The following is a 22,204-nucleotide window of genomic DNA, read 5'->3' as shown; positions in this document are numbered from 1 at the left end:
TCTGTGCACCTGGATACATGCATGTACTTGGGAAGCCTGTATTCAGCTTCCGGGCTCCCGCCTTGGGCCTGGTGCAGTCCTCCCTGTTTTGGGTATTGGCACGAATAGATGCAGTCTCTCTTTCTCACTTTGCCTCTATCTCTTGGATTTTCCAATGAAATACAAACCATTAAAATTTTTAATAGAAGTGCATGATTTACAGTGCATGAAATTAGATAGCAGGTAAAAAATGAGCCCAGATTTGTTGTTAACTCAGCCTGCATTTTCATAATTAATTTCTCGTTTTTCAGTTTGCTAGAGTTGGGCTTGTGTTATATCAATGCTTATTGCTGTTTCTTTGATTAGGGGACCTGATTTCCAGCTGTGCTATGAAACAAGAAAATGATGTCCTAAAAGCTGTCTGGTATTGTTAGTTCCATCAGATGGGCAAAGGAAATGAAACCACAATGAGAAACATGAGTTGCATTGAATCAAATAATTAATATTGGTCTGGCTAGTATTTAAAACCAAGTCTCTCTGACCTAAAAGTTGGCCTTGGATTTTCTCTGAAAGAAGTCTTGTAACTAATAAGATGTGGAATTGTGTATGATCCTGTCTGCAAAACTTCTTAAAAAGGCACAGTGGCTCAGTGGCTAAATCTCTCCTTGCCTGCACTGGGATCTCATGCGGTGCCAGTTGTGTCCTGGTTACTTCATTTCCCTTCCAACTCACTGCCTGTGGCCTGAGAAAGCAGTGGAGGATGGCCCAAACTCTTGGACCCTGCACCCATGTGAGAGACCCAGGAGAAGCTCCTGACTCTTGGCTTTGGGTTGGCTCAGCTCTGACTGTTGCTGCCACTTGGAGAGTGAACCAGCAGATGGAAGATCTTTCTTTTTTTCCCTCCTCACTGTAAATCTACATTTAATAAAAATAAATATACATATATTTTAAAAAGTATCAGAGAGAAAAAGAGAGCTCAGTCTTCCATCTGCTGGCTCATTCTCCAGGTGGCTGCTATAGTCAGGTCTGGTCATGTTAAAGCCAAGAGCTCTCAGCTGCATCCTGGTCTGTAGAAGGAGTAGCAGGGGCCCCAGTAGTTAGACAGTCATTCGCTGCCTTCCAAAAGCATTGGCACAAAGCTGGTTCGTAAGTGGAATAATCAGGACTTGAGCTGGTATGCCAACATGGGATGCTGGCATTGCCACTCTCCTGCATGTAACACTGACCTTTCTGCAGAACTTCATTAAGTGTTTGATCATTTTACATGAATTGGTGCTTGTAATATAGTTAAAAGTTCATTTTGAGCTTTGTGATTTTCATGTTTTTTGTACTATGTACTTATGTATATCATGTATACCAGATATATATAGTACAAACATGTATACAGTATACTAAATATATGTGGATATGCATGTATGTTTATGTATGATATGTATATATGTATAGTATCTATGTGCATATACATGTGTGTATCTGTGTATATATATGTATATATGCTTATATAATACATTTTTTCTTTTCAAACACTTGGAAAGTATAAATAGTTTTTTAACCTTTGAAGATACAGATTCATTGGTTATCTTTGAAGAATATTTTGTAAAATCTAATCTGTATTTTTCTTATCAAATTTCACACTGAATGATTTGCTCCCTCTGAGGATAAAATAGAATTCAGTGAAATTTTATTTTCTTCTCTCTCCCTACTTTCTTTGAAAATATAATTTAAGGGTTTTGCACTGAGGTTACTTTGGCTGAATTATTATTTTTGAAATGTATCTCTTAGCTTTCAAGAAGCAGTTTTGACTTATTTTCAGTACCATATCATGAGCTGGCCCCTTAGGATTCACTTTGATGTCTGGCGTGTTTCCTGGCCAGTTCTCCTGCTTTGCATTTGGCAACCCTTGCGTTGTTAGCATTGTTGCCTCCCTCGGTTCACACCTTTGCTTTATACATATTTGAGAAAATGAAATGTGGGTGATACATATTTTGAGCACTTGCAATCTATGTAAATTTTGAATGGATTCTTTTGAATTTTATTAAAATTCTAATTTTGTAGCTGAAAGAGAAACTGAAACAATCCCAGCACAATATAGGCACATGTTAAACTCCATAGGAAGTTTATTGATTTAGTAAACCATGAGATACTCTTTCTCTGAATATTATGGAATTACCTGAAGATTCAGATATTTTAATAAGCCATGAAGAGGGAAAATTGTGTATAGAATCCTACTTAGAGAAAAATGACAAAATATGAATGGAAAAATGAGTGCCTATATGAATATGCATAGTATGTATATTTTTATATGCCTGCATGCATAGATGAGAAAACATGAAAGGTTCTTGGAAAAGTGGAATTAAAAGACAATTTTATTCTGGTGTTAAAAATTTCAGCACTGTGCCAATTTTTCATCATATAAATTTTCATGAACCTTTTGAACTCTATATTTGCGTATCTGTGCATATACATAAAGCATAAACCAAATAACTGAAATAGTGGGGTGATGCTGGGTTAAAGGGGAGATAAGATGGGAGCAAAGAAGGGTGAGGGATAGAGACCAGAGTTTTCTAAGTGTAGGAGAAGTTTTGGAGCCATGTACATGTTCTGTGTAAGTACAGATAAAACAAACCATAACATATAATATCTAACATCTGAAATAAAATTTTGAACAATCATGGCAATTCTGTACTTACTCAATGACTTAGCCTCATAAAGAATTATTTAAATAACTGTAAGACATTCACTGTTTATCGTTTATGAAATGTGGTCTAAAAACAAAGATGCAGATCTTCAATGAGCAAATGTTTTTAGGAACATTTGCTTTTAGTAATCTTGTTAGAATGAATGTATTGGCATTGTTGTTCTGTGCTGATTTCATTTGTGTGTGTAGATGAAAGAAATTATACAGTTGTATATGAGTACTATATATATGCCTATGCATACAATCATGATAGGTATGAGTCATTGTTTTAATGTGTTGTCATACAATGTCCTATCATCTATCCTTTCATCTGTTACTGATTTGCTTTAGTTTATTTGTACATTTTCGCTCATAGACATAGACATGTTGTAGGTTATATATTGAAGTCCTTTAAGTATATTCTGTGTAGGTTATCAAAAATGAATTATTGAGCATATTAATGCTATCAGAGGGCCTAGATATTAGTAAATATAAGATCTAGAATTAAGTAAAGAAGTTCCCAATATTTAAAATTGAAAATGGGGATGTGTCTGTATTTAGTGTAATCAAACTTAATGGCATTTCAATTCACATTCTATCTAATCTATTTAAAATGCTGCTTCCTGGAGGTGATGTCATCTTGCTTTAATAAACAGTAAATGACAGTTTGCCTCTTGCTTTAACTCTTTACATTGGAATTCCCTCTTGTTTTAGAATGTTTTTCAAGACTATTGATATCATCATCATCTTTTTTTGTGTGTGTGAAGGAGAAATGCCTATTTTTTAAAGATTGTTCTGATAGTAAATTTTAGATATTCTGTTACTTCAATCTAACGTGTCAGTTTGCTATTTCTTCTTGGATTTATGATGCTTTTTTTCTCTATTGACCTAGAGATTAATCAGTCATCTTGAAATTATTTTTCAAAAACTCAGTAGGTTTTGTACACCCCTGGGGTAGCTATGGGTCAGGCTTAATCCCAAACCAACACTGTAAATTTGATTGCTTCTTAGAATTTTCATTAGGGTTTTTAGGCCATAACTCAGTGATAAGGGATTACAGATTGTTCTTGGTACACATGAATACAATGAGTCCTCTTTGATAGTGGCTTTCCATTCTGCATTCAATACCCCTTCACGATTTTGCTTGCCCTCATGGGAAGCCATTTGGAAAATAACATGTGGCCTCCCTCTTGTTGTGTGCAGGCAGTTAGCTTAATATGGCTGGGAGAAGAAGTGTAATTAACATTAATTCTACTTGTATTTCTTTCTGGAAAAGTTACTCTGAAAGGCCATTTTCTACTAAGTCTGTGATACAAGTTTATTAAGTAGATACTATTTATGTGCTATATATATCAACGTCTCCTTGCAAACACACACACACTTACACATGATACAACAAAAAATACACACCTTCTTTTGCAATACACCATAGGCTTGAATCAGAACCACAACAATGTTTTCATTTGTGGTTATACAGTCTGCATGGAGATGACAGTGGTTGAGAATTTATTACTGCTAGAGTCTATGTGATAGCTCAGCTGGCTAACCCTCAGCCTTGTAGCACTGGCATCCCATATGGGTGCCGATTGATGTCTTGCCTGCTCCACTTCCCATCCAGCTCCTTGCTTGTTGCTTGGGAAAGCAGTGGAGGGTGTCCCAAAGGCTTGGGACCTCACATCTCTGTGTGAGACCAGCAAGAAGCTCCTGGCTCCTTGCTTTACATCTGCTCAGCTCTGGCCATTATGGCCATTTGGGTAGTGAACCAGTGAAAGGAAGATCTTTCTCTATGTCTCTCCTCTTTGTAAATCTGGCTTTCCAGTAAAACTAAATAAATCTTTTTTTTTTTTTTTAAATAAAGTATTTGTTGCTGCTTCTCTAATTGGGAGATGAAGACTAATTTCACTTTCCTTGAATTTGTGCTTGTTTAAGTAACTTGACAAAAAAAAAAAATGTGGTAAAATGACTTTCTGAGAGTTTTAATGGATCAGGAGGAGTCTTCCAGCAGCAGCGTCTGTCCAGGCCTTCTGGAACACGATGAAAACTGACCATCCAGAAGGGCTCCGTAGAGGTCACAGACAGGGGTTCTGGTCAGGTATCTTGAACACCTGGCTGTCTCAGGCTTATGTGTTTAAATATTTGTCAGTGGCATCTTTAAGTAGTGATTTGGATGGCTAATACCTTGGTATAGTATGTTAAGCCTTTGCCTGTGGTGCCAGCTCACATGGGTGCCATTTGAGTCCTGGCTGTTCCACTTCTGATCCAGTAATGAGCCGAACCTGGGGAAGCAGTCAAAGATAGCCCGCATATCTGGCTCCCTGTACTCACATGAGAGCTTCTGGCTCCTGGCTTCAAACCAGCCAAATTCTAGTGGTTGTAAACATTTGTAGAGTGAACCAGTGGCTGGAAGATCTCTTTCTGTGTCCCTCCTTTCTCTGTAACTGCTTTTTAAATAAAAAAAAAATCTTTACAGAATAGCGATCTGGTTTCCCTGGCCGCTCAGCAATTACAGATGGAGCCAGGTTTTGAATCCGTCTTCTAACCTGGGTTGTCATACTCAGTATGCCTCACCAGCTCTCCCAAGCCTCTTTACTTGACAGGATTTACTTTGCTTAGACTTGACTTACTAATTCTTTCAGAAATCATAATCCAATTTAAGAGTGCTGATTCACATATTACATTGCATTCCCGGGTGCTTTAAATCTATTAATTTTGGTTGAAGTATTAAAGAGTGTCTAAATATAAGCTTGTGAATGAACTTGCTGAATGAATTGGAAAAGACCTCTAAGCCTTTTAGGGCCCTCATTCCAGGATGTGCATTAGCTGTTGAACTCATTTATTCACGGTGAAGAGCTCTTGGAGTCAGTGATAGACGCACCATTTCATGGTATTTACTGATGCCCCAAGAGAGAAACCTGGTTACATAAGAATTTAATCCCATTCTCTTGAGAGTGAATATTTACTTCCTCAGGTGCTTACACTCCAAGCACTGGGTCATGTTGTTAATTTGTTGACTACCTTCCTCTGATACCTTGGGTCCATTTTTTTTTTTCTCCTGGAGGCTGCTTTTTAATTATTGCTCTTTTTCATAGTAATAACCTCTCTGGTGGTATTTGAACGTAGCACACTGTATTCATGGTATATGTGCTGTTGTTATTTCTGTGATTTATCCATCAAAAGAGTCTGAATATTTTTCTGCCACTATGAGCCTTGTGGGGAGGTAGGATATGATCCCTGTTAGGACTGCATGGAAAGTGAGAGGGGTCCACAACACAGCACTGAAAGACAGACGTCAACAGGAAAGAGGAGGTGCTGTACCTCGGGAAGATGTCTGCCCAGTGCTGCATCCAAGGTTAACTGTAAGTGGTAAATAAGCAGAGGAAACAGATTCTCACTGTTTGTCTTGCCTCGCTGTCAGCAACACCCACCCTCAACCACACCCTAGGATTCTCTTTCTACAGAAATAGTCTGTGGGGTTTGGTGCTTGGAGGGCTCTGAATCTGCGTGTTTAGCTGTTGAACTAAAATGAAGCTGAGTGTGTAGGTGTCCGAAGTATCTGGGCATCAGACAGACTTTGTCATTCTTACTGTCAGTTTGAAAGACTTTGTCAAGGGGAGTTGCTTTTTGCTGCTCGGACTGGATGGATAGGAATGGGTAGTGCTGCATTTGTGTGCAGCTGAGCTCATCTGTGTCCCAGGGACTCCTTTCACATTTTGGGCATCAGTGGTCAGGCCATGCCTGTTGGCAGCATGCTTTTCCTTTCTGTACCTTTCCATTGTGTGCCTGTACATGGTCATGAGCTCTTGGAGGGCTTGTATTTCTGTTTGTGTTTCCAGTGCCAAACATCGTGTGTGTATGTGTGTGTGTATGAGAGAGAGAGGGGGAGAGGACGAGAGAATAGAGAGGGAGAGAAGAGAAGAGAAGAGAAAAGGAATAACAGCTGAATGTTTGCTGCAGGCATGATGGAATACAGATGTGTCCTGAGTGACTCTGCATGGCTCTGAGTGGTCCCACCACTACGTGTGTGTAGATGAGGGCTGGGAGCAAATTTGCAGGTGTACACTTAAGGACAGCATCCTGTGAGTGTAGCCTTCTCCTGTCTTTGTCTGTGTGGAGCGGCACTCCTATGGAAGAACCACCTCATGACCAGTTGCTCTGTAAAATGGTAGATGGGAGGTGAGTGAATAGATTAGAGGGTTTTGCAGGTTGTTCTCAAGTGGAGACTCTTTGTTTTTTAGGTCTGACTTGGACGTGTTCTCTTTGTTTTGAAGAGCACTTAAGGAGCAGTTACCGGCAATTGTCATTGAGGAAGATTTAATATAGGAGAAAAATAGACTTCACATAAATATTTAAAAGCATGCGTCTAAAGATCAAGAAGATTTAAGAAGCAATTACTTAATATAATCATTTCTTGGTGTAGGCGAAGACTACAAAAATCGATACTTTGTGTGCTCACTTCCTCAGTGCACATGCTAACATCGGAGCAATACAGGGAAGATTAGCATGGCCCCTGTGCCAGGACGACATGCGGGCTCATTGAATGTTCAATATTTTAAAAATCATTTTTATTGTTTTCCATGGTGCAGTTTTGTAGGTATGTGGATTTCCCCTCTTTCCTTCCCGTTTCTCCATCTCCACTTTCCTCTCCCATTGTTTCCCCCCCATGTAATTACAGAGTATAGTCTTTTAGTAGCAGGTAACAATTTTATCGTTCTGCTGTGTAAGTGCATCATGGCATTATAGGTACAAAGGTAGAAAATCTAGTGTCATATTGTCAAGGCAACAGCTTCATTGGGAATCCTCCAGTTGTTTGGGAGTAGAGGTGTGCCTACTTGATGTATCTTGACTTCCTTGTGTTTCTAGTCTCCATTATACAGTTCATCTATGAAAGTATAGGTGTATACCTGTTCACTTATATATCTATTTGTATTTTACATGAATGTTATCATATATCAGAGAGAATATACGATGTTTCTCCTTTGGGGATTGGCTTATTTCATTGAGCATTATTTTGATGGAACTTTGAGTACATTTTCAGCAACTTACTAATGAACATCTTCAACAATGTCCTAGGTGTATGGGTAGCAGGTGAGTCATTTGTGACGTAGATAAATGCAGGAAGTGTGCCAAAGAGTTCGAGATTCCAGTGGTGTTACAACTCATGATGCTCTGTATGTACTTTGCAATCAGTAGTGCCCCTGATAATTTAAATCAGGGCTGCTCAGAACAGCTTGCCAATCTGGACAAGACCATACTTCTCTCCTTTGTACCACCTCATGCTGGCTGTGGACACGCACAGCCTGCTGGACACTCCAGCTTAGGTGAATGAGCCAAGGAAATGTGGCGCACTTCCGCAGACCTTCGTCGAGAGAAAGCACACGGTATGCTAGGAATGCACAAGCTTATATACAGCCAACATTTTATGGAAAGATGACAGGAAGAAAGCAGCATCCATACTCACTATTGAGACTTTATTTAAAATTTAGATACTGCTGGATGTATTTTGCTTTTTAACCCTCTAAGTTGACTTTTTATTCCATTTTTGACTTAAAAGTATCAAATTCTGTACAACAACAAGTCATTGGTGTCAAAAGGTAAATGAAGTATTACCAGTGTCCCAGTTCTTGTTCTTTGACGTGTTCTATTTGAAAACTTTTTATCATCCTATATTCTTACTGGCTACAGATGAAATACAATAAAACTTCATCTGTTACTGAATAACAAAAATCAATGTTCCTTAACTGAACAGTGTTAAGAAAAGGTCCCTAGCTCCATCCTCCCTTCTTCCTTCTTTACTGCTTTTCTTCCATTCTTCCTTCTATCTTCATGCTCCTTCCTTCTTCCATCCTCTGCTTCCCACCCTCCCTTCCTTCCATCCCCCTCCTTGCTTCCTCTGTCCATTCCTCCTTCCCTCCCTCCCTCTACCCTTTCCTTCCAAGCTCTTCCACTCTTTCCCTCCTTTCCATCCAGTCTTCCTTACCTCCCTTCCCTTCTCTTCCTCTGTATTTTCTTCTCTTTTCTCTTCTGCTTTTATTTTTCTAGGGGTGAAGTAAGCTCATCTTGTAGTCTCAAATCACACAAATGCTTTCCTTACAGGTCAGAACATTGTTGGTCCTTAGCTGACCACCAGGGAAGGAATAGAAGCCAGTTATCAAAGGTTAGACCAGGAGGTCTGAAGTCAACACCTTCTAACGGCTACAAAGATAAAGAGACCTGCTGAAAACAAATGTTATATCAGTCACTTACGTGGTTGCGGTGATGCATATGTTGTAACACATAATTTGTGGCATGTATTGTGATATGTATGGATTTAAAATACAATAGGAACAATAGGAGCATGAGAAACATGTGGAAACATGTGGAAGCATTCTTAAAGGATGGACCAGTCCCAACCTCTTATTTATTAGGTGTTTTTTTGAGCCATTTGAGCAGAGTGACGGGGCAAAATAATCATTAGGGTGAATTTGAGAGTAGAACAAGTGGAACTAAGGGAAATTATAGCCCAAAAATGTAGAAAATTTGAGTTTTGCTGTAACGGTGATAAGGAGAGACTGGGAGAGAAATCGTAGGATGTTTTATAGTAGTTAAGCAAATATAAGTAGGTTATTAGTGAAGGTTGCTGGAGAGGGTTTGGTGAGAAAACAGGAATGTTTGCAAGTGGACAGATGAGGCACCCTGTTATTTAGAGGTGAGGTTCCTGCAGCAGCATGGGTTCCTGAGCCAGTGTCCAGGCACAGATGCTGAGGTCTGTGGGCTCAGAGCAGCTCTCCGCTATTGGCAATGATGTCAGGAAAACAGGAAGTTACCATATGTTGGATGGCTGTATGGTTGAAAGTTCTGTGGGGAAAAATGATAAAATATTTCATATAACAAACGCACTTCAGAAATACAGGAGATGGAATTAAAAGTAAGTTTGTTTTGGTGCAAACATTGTTGGATTCACTGCATAGTTTTCATGATACATTTTCCCTGAGCCTTTTGAAGACACTCTCATTTGTGTGAATTTCAAATATTTTGCACAATAATGAGCAGATTTTCATTTGACTTACTATGACTCTTTGATGTACACCTGGTGTGTTTATTTGTATGTGTGAGAGTGTGTGTGTGTGTGTGTGTGTGTGTGTGTGGTGTATGTGGGCACACAGAGAGGTAGATTGGTGGATTTACTATAAGGAGTGGGCTCTGTAACTAGGGAGCTGAGAAGTCCCCAGATCTGTAGTTAACAACCTGTAGATGCAGTAGAGCAGCCAGTGATGTTGTTCCAGTCCACATCCAAAGCCCTGAGAAGAAACAGAGTTGGTGATGTAAGCTCCAGTCCACACGTCAGCAGGCTAGGGACCCATGAAGAGCAATGATGATGTGTCAGTTTGAGTTTGGAGTCAGTGAAATTTTTGTTCATTCATTGATTGATTGATTTACATTTGAAAGGTGGGTTTACAGAGAGGAGAGACAGAGATAAAAATCTTCCACCTACTGGTTCACTGCCCAAATGGCCACAATGGCTGAAGCTGAGTCGATCCAAATCCAGGAGCCAGGAGTCAGGAGCCATTCTCTGCTGCTTTCCCAAGTCAAAAAAAGCGAGCTGAATGGGGAAAAGGAGCAGCTGGGACATGAACCAGCACTCATGTGGGATGCTGATGCTTGAGGCAGAGGGTTAGCCTCTGGTTGCATTGGCCCCTGGTCAGGACTTCTACTGGCTTCAGGAGACCCACCTGCATTAGGGAGCACAATGTGTTTGGTCAATTTACAAATTAAAATGTTAACCTTAGCAAAATTAACTTCACAGACACACCCAGAAATAACGTGACCAAACATTAGAGCACTCCGTGGCCTAGTTACATTGGCACATCAAATCAGCTGTCACAGGACTTGATGCAATGCAGGTTCATTCGTTCATGAGTTCAGATGTCAGGAATGGAAACTTCTGGTGTCAGGAGACTTGGTTCCCTCTGTAGGGGAGTCTATTTCACATCCCCCTACCCCCCACTCCAGCCCCACCCCCAACTTCTTGTGATTGCTGGCAGTCCTTGGCATGTTTTGGCTTGTAGATGCATTCGTCCCTGATCGCATGGTGTCCTCCCAGTGGGCTAGTGTCTCAATTTCTCTATACTTGCAGGGACAGTGGTTACTGGATCAGGGCCCACTGTAAGCCCATGTGAACTTGCTTGCATCTACAGACTGTTTCCATAGAGACCACAGTTTACCCAGGGGGTCCTGGTTGGTATGATATACTTGTGGGGATGGACATTGTCATAACATGTATCCATTATTTTATATTCTTTTGATTAGCTTACCATTGTAGTATTCTGGCTAGTTTATGGTTGTAGTACTCCACTCTTGTAAAACTTCTTTGTGCTCAACATACTCATTCTTCCTTACTTTCCTCGGCACATCTGGCAATCTCTCATCTATTTCGCTCTCTCCACGGTCTTGTATTTTGTAGAACGTCATATCATTTCAATCGTAGAACACATGGCATAATCAGACTGGCTTCTTTCACTTAGAAATAGACATTCAAATTTCCTTTTATTACTTTTTAACTATGCTGCTCAGTCTTCCTTCTGTACTCAGATTCAGAGGGCTATTGAGTTTCATTAATAAAGAGTCATTTGTTCACATTTGTGCTGCTTGCTGTGTTGTCTTCAGTTCTTAAGTGAGAGGTATCTAGATGAGGAAAAATAGGGCAGAATATGATTTTCAAGCTGTTCTGTTGCGATTGCATGGTTGTAAATGTAAACTTGAGGTGAAAAGGATATTGCAGCTATGAATTTGGATCCTTTGATGAGCAGTGTAGGCGCCTGACTTGTGAGTATGTGGAGAAGAGACCTTGTAAGCGCACATCCTCTCTTTCTCTTTGGTTGTTCAGAAGGCTGCAGTAAAGGTGATTTCCTTGTCTTGTGCTTCTTCATGAAATACACATCTCATCGCTTACAGAATATACTATGGCCTACCTGGAATATAACGTAGACTATGATTTTTTAAAAGATTTATTTATTTTTATTGGAAAGGCACATATACAGAGAGGCGAGACAGAGATGAAGATCTTCCGTCCGGTGATTCAATCCCCGAGTGGCCACAATGGCTGGTGCTGAGCCGATCCGAAGCCATGAGCCAGGAACTTTCTCCAGGTCTCCCAAGCGGATGCAGGGTCCCAAGGCTTTGGGCCGTCCTCGACTGCATTCCCAGGCCACAAGCAGGGAGCTGGATGGGAAGTGGGGCAACCGGCGCCCATATGGGATCCCAGTGCATTGAAGGTGAGGACTTTAACCATTAGGCCATGCCTCCGGGCCCTATGATTTTTTTTTGAAAGAATGAGTGAGAAGCAGGTGCAGAACTAGATCTCGCATCTGCTGACTCACTCTGCAGTGCGTGCAACAGCCAGAGCTAGGCTTGATTGGAGCTGGGGGCTCAGTCCAGCATTCTCACATGAGTGCCAGCGATCCAAATACTTGAGGCATCATTGACTGCCTCCCAGGGTTCACATTACCTAGAAACTAGAATCAGGAATAGAGCTGGGATTTTCACACCACGATGGGTGCAGGTAGCCCACGTTTTGTGTTAACCACTGTATCAAACATCTGTTCCCCACATAGAGTTCTTCATGGCCTGACATCTACTTTATCCAGCATCCACTATTGTCTGCCTTTTTGCATCATGTATTTCAGCCAAACTCAACTATCCATTTGTTCCCAAATATGTGTTCTCTCCCTGCCTCTGGACTCTCCCTCCTCTGCAACCTCATGTGTTACCATCCCGCTCTGTCGCCTGGCATCCAGAGCCTGCTTTGAGGAGCCTTGACTACTGTGTCTTTCCTCTGGCCTCGTGATTCTCAAACAGCACCTATCAGAATCATGCAGGGACCTGTGGGAGGGGGATTATTGGTTCCACCTCTTGAAATTCTGATTCAGAATTCACGAGGCTGTGTTTCTAGGGAGCTCCCAGTTGATGCTGATGTTTTGAGTCTGGAACCAACAGTTTGATGACCATTGTGCTGAAGCTTAGAAGTGCTTTCTTAGTTACATGGATGTCTTTGAGACCCCATTCCCACCACAAACCTCATTTTGTCACATTGCAAACATAATGTTAGCACACACTTGACAAACAGTATTTGTTTACCTTATGCCTCTATATTTGTATACTTTTTACAGTTTAGCTAGATTACTGATTTTTAACAAAATGCAGTGTTCACAGCACTTGCGATTATACTGAAGTTAATTTTACCTTTGATGTCAACAGGAATTTAATTCTGTGCACCTCTGTTCTAACAGATCTTCATAAACATCAATCATGTTTAGCATTCTAGAAAAAAAGAACTTATGTGAACTATGAGAAAGCAGAAATTTAAAAGTTCAGATCTGGAACATGGATGCCAAGTTCATGTGGTTGTTATTATTGTTATCATCAGAACTGCAGGAGCTTTAGCCAGCCCCGTTGATCAGATTCTTGTGAGGGAGTCAATTCTTGCAGAATTGGGCTTGTGCTGAGTGAGGATCAGGTCCTGTGGGGGCTCTGTGAAGAGCACACGGTGCTAGGTGAGTCTGGGAAGACTGGGCTGTTTCTGAGTAAAGGCCCTTGTGGCTAACAAGGATTCAGCCCCCTTTGTCACTTCCTGCTGCTTAGTTCAGGGCCAAATCCAAGACAAACAAATGAGCTCCTCACAGCTGCCTCTGCTTAACCCAGCTCAGCAGACTGCGCTTTCCTCCAGCCAGATAAACTCTGGCATTTACTTTGTATCTAGTGATCTTTGCTTTAAGGAGAGTTAGAAAAAGAAAATGGGAATCTTGCATGATTGAGTTTTATTTTATTATTGAGTTAGAGGGAAAATACAGTCTCCAAAAACTACAGTCTCTAACAGGCTAGTAATGACAGATTCTTAAAAAAAAAGAGAGAATGCTATCACCTCTTAACTAAGGCATAAGAGGGATGGCTTTAGTGTTGTTCATTTCCCAATTTGTATCTCTCAGTCTCTTTGTCTCTTTCTTGCTACTCCCAAAGCACTTCAGCAGTTTGAGTTGAAGGCTTTGAATGAGATGAGTTTCCCTAAGGAGGCAGCTGATCAGCAGCCTGAGGAGCTGTGGCTTATGTAAATGTCTGAGGACTGGACTCAGCTTTCTAAGTCCCAGTAAGGGGAAGCTTCCAAGGCCCAGGCTCCAAGCTGTCTCTGAGGATTCACCCTTCTTTGGCCACTTTCCCTCTCTTTGCCTGACTTGAGGGAAGGGCAGAATTTGGAAAGCTTCCATGGGTGAGCAGGATGTGGTACAGAGCCTGAGACTTAGCAAAGGCAAAACTGGCGACATTTGCTGATCATCTGGGGCCAAGAGCGACGACAAATCATCACTCCTGGATACATGCAAACCAGAGGAGTGAACAGTGGATGAGCCATGGGTCATCAACTGTTGATTTGAACAGAATTTTCCCATCTGTCCTCTTCAGGAGAGGGGTTAGCTTTAGGCTTGGATGGTTTCTCTGGAACGTCAGACACTGCTTTCTTCTAAAGCTGGCATTCCTCTCTGTCTCTCCTTCTTTTCCTGAGTTGTGTCCAATGACACATACAGTCCCATATCATCTTTTGGGTTGATAGTTGGACCCTCAAACCACAGAGATCGTTTTCTGGATTTTTAGAGCATGCCTCGTCATGTCCTTATGGTGTGTCTCTGTATATTTGACACTGACATAGTAAAAATTGATTTCAGTTTAAGGAGTTTGAAATGCCTTCATAAGTTAAAAGATACATATATATTTTTTTAAGATTTTTTTGTTTTTTTGAAAAGTCACATATACAGAGAGGAGGAGTGACAGAGAAGAAGATCTTCTGTCCACTGATTTACTCCCCAAGTGAGTGCAATGGCTGGAGCTAGGCCCAAGCACTTGGGTCCCTGTACACATACGGGAGACTCAGATGGAATGCTGGAACCTAGCCTTTGTAACCATTTGGGGACTGCACCAGCAGATAGAAGAGCTCTCTCTCTCTCTCTCTTTAAGCTTTATTTTTATTTTTATTGGAAAGTCAGATATACAGAGAGGAGGACAGACAGAGAGGAAGGTCCTCTGTTGGTCCACTTCCCAAGTGGATGCAAAGGCCAGAGCTGAGCCCATTTGAAGCCAGGAGCCAGGAGCTTCTTCTGGATCTCATGCTTGGATGCAGGGTCCCAAGGCTTTGGGCCTGCTTGACTGCTTTCCCAGGCCACTTGCAGGGAGCTGGATAGGAAGCGGGGCCATTGGGATTAGGACTGGCGCCTATATAGCATCCCAGCTTGTGCAAGGCAAAGAGTTTGGCTCCAGGTTACCATGCTGGGCCCCCAAAATATATATTTAATATAATTTGAAAACAGATATAAGGTCTGTTCATGGTGGCCTTTTATAGAAAATGAACTGTGGAATGTAGAGCACAGTTTTAAGGATTAGAGACACTGAAAGACAACATGGTGCTGGGGCTGATAGCACCATGGTAAGAGGAGAAGGTTCATGAAGAAGGACTCAGGGGCAGACAAGGAAACTGGAAGGCATTTTGACTTGGAGCTGAATACATATGGGCTGTTATGTAATCTCTTTGTTTCTTGATTTTGACCCCTGCATGGTGGGTTAATCCATAATTTCAACTTCAGAGGGTGGTTGTGGGCATTTATGGAGTCATTAAACCAAGGCAGCCCTCCAAATACATCTCAATAATGTTATCCAAGTTCACTGTGGTAGGGATGGTGACAATGGCGATGATGCCGGATGTCAGAGCCTTCATCTGTGGTCATTCCCACTGGCCTGTCTGATCAACCTCTCTTTCAGAGCTGGTCCAAACACTATAATCAGCAGAAGTCACTTTACCAAGTAAAACGAAATCATTTGATGAGTTCAAGAAGATCAAAAGAGGTGTTGAAATTCATGCAGTGAGGAGGGGTAGAAAGAGATGCTAAGAAGAAGTGAGAGAATGAGGGAAGCAAAACGAAGAAAAAATGAAAGAAAGCTTCAATAACAGTTCTAGGAGCAGGCCCAGCAGTGGGCCGTGATCCCATTATAGCCTTGGCTTCCTGCCTTCCAAACCCTTGCCCTATGTCAGCAACTGTGCCACCTGCTAATCACATTTCATGTTTTACTTTGTTTCCCATAAGTCTTTTGTTGCTCTGTGAGGTATAGTTATTAAAATTGTCTCCATCTCAGACCAAGGTCCTTCATGGATTAAGTGGTGGAACAAGGATTCAAATTCATGCAACTCTTGCTGTTGTGGAAGGCAAAATACTTCTTAAATTCATTCTTGACCTACAGGTGGATTCCTTTTGGCCCACAAAATGACTGTCTTGCTTCCTTTTGTTAACTGCCTGTCATGTAAATGAAATGTTTGGGTGGTTAAGACTGATATAATACCTTTCTGTTTTTCATGGTAGGATTGAATCAGATGTTAGTGGCAACAGATGACAGAGTAGATGAAGACATATGTCAAAAATTACTGAAATTAGGCATGGCTGATCTGTACACTGAGTTATAGGAAAAGATCTTATATCATCATCACTATTTGTGTCTACTAGGGTTTTCAAAAATGGCCAGAATGTAGACATTTCAAATTTGGGAAACAATACATAGAGGGAGTTATTTGGTGAATGTGTGCTGAATCCAAGAATTGAAGATCATAGGACCCCAGGGCAAAGTAAGCCAGGTGTGGGACTGAGGCAGGCAGGCAGGCAGGCAGGGGAGCCCAGAGCCAAATGGAACCAATTAATGAATGCTTGGATGTGGACTTGGGGTTTGTTTACCAAACCTGTTCACTAGTGGGGAGCCAAGTTTCTTTATCCTCTTTGTAATTTAATTTGCTAATTTTCTAAGGCTATTAAGAACTTTGGCCTGAACTGAAGAAATCAAGATTTTATGAGCACATCAAATGCAGCTAGGGAAATATAAAGTTGTTCTAAATTTAAGCGTTAACTACGCACCTGTTTTGAATTTGTAACTTTGATATGTGTTACTTTTTGGAATACATTCAGGGAGCCTGTGTTGTCCTGGAGGTGGACGCAGGTATGTGGACAGGGAAATCCATCTTAATTCCCATCACTTTGAATCCCAGTTAGTCTCAGATTTTATGGGAGAAACTGGATACAACTTCACCAAGCCTATCTTTTGAGTGGAAGTATAGCAAAGTTCATTTAAACTGTAAAAATGTCTTTCTCAGGAATCAGAATTGTGGGTGGCTCATGCTTTGGTTGGAATATGATTGAACTTGGTAAATGAAAGTAATGTAAGAGTCTTACTTGTTTTTAGAGAAAAAGTTGATTTTTAAAATCCGATGGCCTTTAAGAGGGGTAGGGATGGCGTAAGGACAAGTGTGTTTAAGAATCCCTTGTTTGTTTCTCTCCCTCCTCCCTCATGATGTGGGTGCTAGGAAGAGGGTGGTGGGACAGTTTAACCACCGCATGCATTTGAAAACATTTTCTCTTGATTCAGTTCTGTTTTGAGCTGCTTAAATTCATTCGTTATGTACACAGAATTACTAAGTGTCCTCTTGGAAGTACAATGGTATTTCTAAAGACTTGTGACAGTTTATATTTGCCAACTAGCTGACTCAAGGAGAGCTTTGCTTTCAAAAAGTATTTGACAAAGGAAATATGACTTGTGAGTGACCCTAATGCATGACTTCATCCCTTAAGAGTGCCTCGTTTACCCAGTGCCTCCCTGAGTATCTTTGCATGTCATACACTCAAAACACCATGAATTAGCTCTAGGACAGGCAAGGGTATGTGAATTTCTGAGTGACCTGCTGAGCAGCTGGGTATGGTTGAGTAGTATCTGCCAGCATTGTGTTTTATTTGTGCATTTCTGTATCACAAACCACTCCCTACATTAGTTGTTTAAAACAGCAGTGTTAACTTAAAATGGTCACTGTTTTGCCCGGTGGACAGGGCTGCATCTAGTCCCATGGGACAGCTGGCGAGGCCCTCAGAGATCCACGCAGAAGGGCTCCTTCCAGTAGCCGGCAAGCAGGTGCTGCTTTCCAGCTAGGAGCTGAGCAGGGCTCCCCTCTTCCCACACAGAAGTTTCCTCAAGGCTGTTTGAGCTTTCTCACAGCATGGCAGCTGCGTTCTAGCTTCATGTTCAACTGGATGCTAAATTTGTATTCTAAGACATAGCAATTAGAAGCCTCTGGTCTCTGAAGAGTGAAATTGAGAGGGGCATAGGCACCTTCTCTTGAGTTGGAGCATCATAGAAGCCTAATGTGTTTTAAATATACTGCAAACCAAATTGGACTACTTACCTTGGCTCTTTAATAAGTGGTTTGGCATAGCCTGAATTATCTGTGTTGGGATATCTTTCCCTGCCTTATCTTCTCTCTCTCTAATTCCCTCTCTTTTTTCTTTAGCATTTGCAGGGGGCAGGGCATCAATTCTTTGGTGGTAGTGGGGGATATCTTAGATAAAACAACAGGATATCTATACAGTTGAACATAACAAATGTACAATCTACCTTTGGTAGCAATATTGTCTGAACTGGCAGAGACAGAATGGAAAAAGCCTGCAAGTTCCCCCTCAAAATGTGATAATGTAAAAAAGTTTGGTTAACTTCCAGACCAGATCTGTTTTCTTTCATCAAGCCGGTTCCAACCGGCCCCAGAAGCAACTGTTGACTTTTGCTCACTTCATATTCATTTCCTTTTTGTAGCTGCATTGCCTTTGAGCTTTCTTACCTGAAGGGAAACTTGTGAGTGTATCTTTCAAATATTTACTATTTAGTAAGTTGAATCAGAGTCAGTGAAGGGAAGATTAGCTTTTGTGTTAATTTTGGGTCTCCCCACAGTAGAACTTGATGGAAGGAGTTAGGTGCAAATAGCCTTTTTGGGTATTGCAGGGAAATAGTGGTGGAAACTAAGTGACAAAACCCACTGAAGGGAGGGGGGTACTCTCAGTGCAGCCACCGCAGAGTAGTGAGTAAAGCCTTGTTCTGCAGGGAAATTCAGAAAGTAAGCAAAAACACACCAAACAGAAAAGCCCCCAAATACACACACACACACACACACACACTCAGAGTAACTCAGAGTTAAAGCACTTTGCTGGGTCAGAGAGTTGGGACAATTCTTCTCTAGCTTTGTATTCATTGATGAGTCCCAGGGGTGTTATTTCCACTGGACCTTCCTTGTGTGGCTGCGGAGGGGGCTTTGAGGACTGCCACATGGGGAGGCCTGAGGGCTAACTGAGGGGTATCCAAAGCTCTGGCTCTGGGCTTCCTTAGCACATTCAGGCCAGAGGAATCTGATGATGGAAATGGATCGCCTGTTTGTGAAATATGGGGAGTGTTACTATCACTGGTTGAAGTTGAGCTCCATGAAGCCAGGAAGCATGGCTGTCTGACTCAGTAAGCTGCGGAGTGTCAAGTCAGTTGCTTAGAAGGTTGATGAGTCCATGGTTGAATGAACCAGCTCTGGGAGTTAAGAGATATGTTCTCGGTGGTGTTCCAATCAGTGGGCAATTGGAGCAGATGAGGCACATGTGGATCATCAAGGTTGACAAGCACCAGGAGCTATTTGCCTCCAGGAAACAGACACACCCCAAAGTACAGTTGCTGCTTGTGTGGGTCTGAACTTGTGTGACTGTTGGCATTCCTGTGACTGTGCAGTGGAGGGGTAAATTCAGACAGGTGGAGGCCGGGTTTGGCCTGCTTACAATGCTCATTGCTCCTGAGGAGTTTAAAACTGTGTTGGGTTCAGGGATGCTGATGATACCAGTGCTGAAGGGCAGTGGGCGGTGACCTGTTGGGACTCAGGTGAGCTGCTTTCCGTGATGAATGGCAAGTATTTTCCTTTTATGTTGTGGATTGAATTATGTCCCTCCCTCAGCTCCTGATATGTTCTTGTATCTGTCCTTCACTTGACCTGTACCCCACAGTGTCACTGTATTCAGAAATAAAGTCCTTATAGAGGCAGTTAAGTTAAAATGAGGTCATTAGGGTGGAGCCTAATCCAATATGACTGATATGCTAACTGGACACAGCTGCTGGCATACACAAAGGAAAGATAATGTGACAATTCATGGAGAATGGCTTTGTGGCTGGGCTGGAGCAATACACTACAAGCCAAGAAATACCAAGGATTGCCAGCGGAGGCAGGAGCCAGGAGAAACAAGAAGGTTTTATTTCCTAGAGCCATCAGGAAAAGAGAGAGAGAGGCTGTATTGATACTTAATCCCAGGCTTCCAGCTCTGCAATTATTAGGCAATAAATCTATTATTTCAAGCCATCCAGTCTTGGTGACTCTTGGAAAATAGTACAATGTCTCCACTTTCCTCCTTTCCTGCCTCCCTCCCTCCAGCCCTCTCTATACCCATCCTTCTAGCATTCCCTTCCTACCTTACATTCTTTCTTCCTTTCTCTTTGCTCCTCTTCTCCTTTCTTCCTTGTTTTTTTCCTTCCTTCTCCTTTCCTTCCTTTCTCTCTCTCTCTTTTCCTTCTTCCCTGTGAGATACCTCTTGCACTCCATTCTTACGCCATTTAGAGAAGGGCAGAGGCCCCTTCTTCCCATGGTGGGACTTCTGGTCACTCCCAGTTGACATGATTTGACACGCATGCTAAAATTCCATGGGAATGACTTTCATGCCTCTGTAGTTGGATGACCTTTGTCCAGGAAATGGCTGTCGTAGAGCCCTTTCTATCTGTGTGAAGTTCGTGTGATTCTAGTGGACTTTTGTGTGACTTGTGGTGTGGTCCCATGGTGGAGAGCTATGAAGATCCTTTTGCTGAATTTGGACATGTGGCTGTGGATTTGGAGCAGACCATCAAGATGGCCCTAAGAAAGGAACAGTTCGGTTGAGGAAGGGAAGGATGCGAGACAAGATGAGGACAGTGTGGCTTGGCTGTGTGTGGAGTTTGAAGCCAGTTTTCAAATTCCAATAATATTGATGTTTTTCATGTATCCGTTAGTTTATCCATTAAACATTTGTTTCATAATGACTGAACTGGGCATTTTATTTGGGGCTGTGAATAAATAGAAGAGACAACATAGAAACAATGTATTGAGGAGCTGTAGGTGCTATAGAGAAGTTTATTATTAGATACTGCAAAAGCAAGTACAAAGGTCAATCCTATTTGAATCAAGAGATGAGTGGTTTCAGAGAAGTCCTTCTAGGTGTGATGGTCATCGGAGGGCATGTCAAAATAGGCAACACTTGTGGCTTTTCTCCCAATTCCGCTGAAGATGTGCAGTCATGGTGCTTTTTTGTGTGTTTTTGTTTTTGTTTTTAGCCTTTAGCATTTTCCTTAAGATTTATTTATTTATTTTTAAAAGATTTATTTATTTTTATTACAAAGTCAGATATACACAGAGGAGGAGAGGTAGAGAGGAAGATCTTCCATCTGCTGATTCACTGCCTAAGTGAGCACAACGGCTGGTGCTGCGCCAATCCGAAGCCGGGAAACAGGAACTTCCTCCAGGTCTCCCACACGGATGCAGGGTCCCTATGCATTGGGCCATCCTCGACTGCTTTCCCAGGCCACAAGCAGGGAGCTGGATGGGAAGTGGAGCTGCCAGGATTAGAACCGGCGCCCAAATGGGATCCTGGCGTGTTCAAGGCAAGGACTTTAACCACTAGGCCATGCCGCTGGGCCCCAGATTTATTTATTAATCCTGAAATTTGGAGTAACAGAAAAAGTTCTTCCAGCTTTTGGTTTATTTCCCAGATGGCATTAACAGCCAAATCCTAGGCCAGATCTAAGCCAGGAACTTCATCTGAGTTCTCCTGTGGTCAGGCCTTAAGTAGATCAGAAGTATTGCAGGTGGCACATGAACTGGTACTCATGTGGGATGCTGGCCTCAGTGACAGTGGCTTTATGAGTCACAAAAAGCCGCATACCCTTATGTCAGTGGAAATTTTTGTTTGCCTTCAGACTTTTGGTTTATTTCCCCACTTCAAATGTGAATGTGGCCTGGGGCATCCTTGGGCATTGTTGAATTCCTTTGAGCCAATAGAAAGAGCCATGCTTGGAATCTTGAGCTCATAGCATTTAGCTTAGCTTCCACATCTTAACTTTATCTTTGTTTTCGACTTTTTTTTTTATTTTTTAAAACATATGTTTGCTCTGTTTTGTTCTTCTCTGTTTTGTACTCTCAGTTCTCCATTTGGATGAAGAGAAATCCTTGGGACTATTTCTCCCTAGGCACTGAGTTGGGTCAGGTTTTTCCAGGCTCCCTGTCAGCTCCACGGAAGGATGCAGAAATGGTCCAGGAAGGCTCACTGGTCTAAGAACTGAGCCAATCAGTCATTTGATGTTTGGGATTCTGGACCTGCTTGTTTCAGAAGCTGGAAGTTTAGATGACCTCAGGTTTATTGTTCTATTTCTGTACTTTTTCGACTGTGAAATGCAAGAACCTGATCCGTGTTCCTGGGAAGAGGGTTCCTGTTCGTGGTATTCTGTAATCTTGGGCAATTCTTCCTGCAGAGTTACAGGTTCTTGTTTCAGAATTGACTTTGAAGGAAAGATGTAGATGAGTGTATCTGTAGGATGAGGTGTCTGAGAAGGGAGAGAGGAAGCTGACCAAAACCACCTAGTGGCCACCATCTATGAAGACATAAATATCTTAGTTGG

General features: G+C 41.8%; 1 protein-coding gene and 1 non-coding gene across 2 annotated transcripts in view; both read left to right on the top strand.

The window, feature by feature from the left end:
* Window positions 1–22,204, top strand: part of PID1 (phosphotyrosine interaction domain containing 1) — a 230,947-nt gene that overhangs the window by 75,559 nt on the left and 133,184 nt on the right. The window lies entirely within an intron of this gene.
* Window positions 7,106–7,208, top strand: LOC118757924 (U6 spliceosomal RNA). Its single transcript, XR_004995432.2, has one exon. It is a non-coding gene; the product is annotated as a U6 spliceosomal RNA (small nuclear RNA).

The sequence above is a fragment of the Ochotona princeps genome, chromosome 5, assembly GCF_030435755.1.
Source record: "Ochotona princeps isolate mOchPri1 chromosome 5, mOchPri1.hap1, whole genome shotgun sequence".
Classification (NCBI taxonomy): Eukaryota; Metazoa; Chordata; class Mammalia; order Lagomorpha; family Ochotonidae; genus Ochotona; species Ochotona princeps.
Note: the sequence above shows the minus strand (reverse complement) of the source record. Positions and strands in the feature narration are given on the sequence as shown.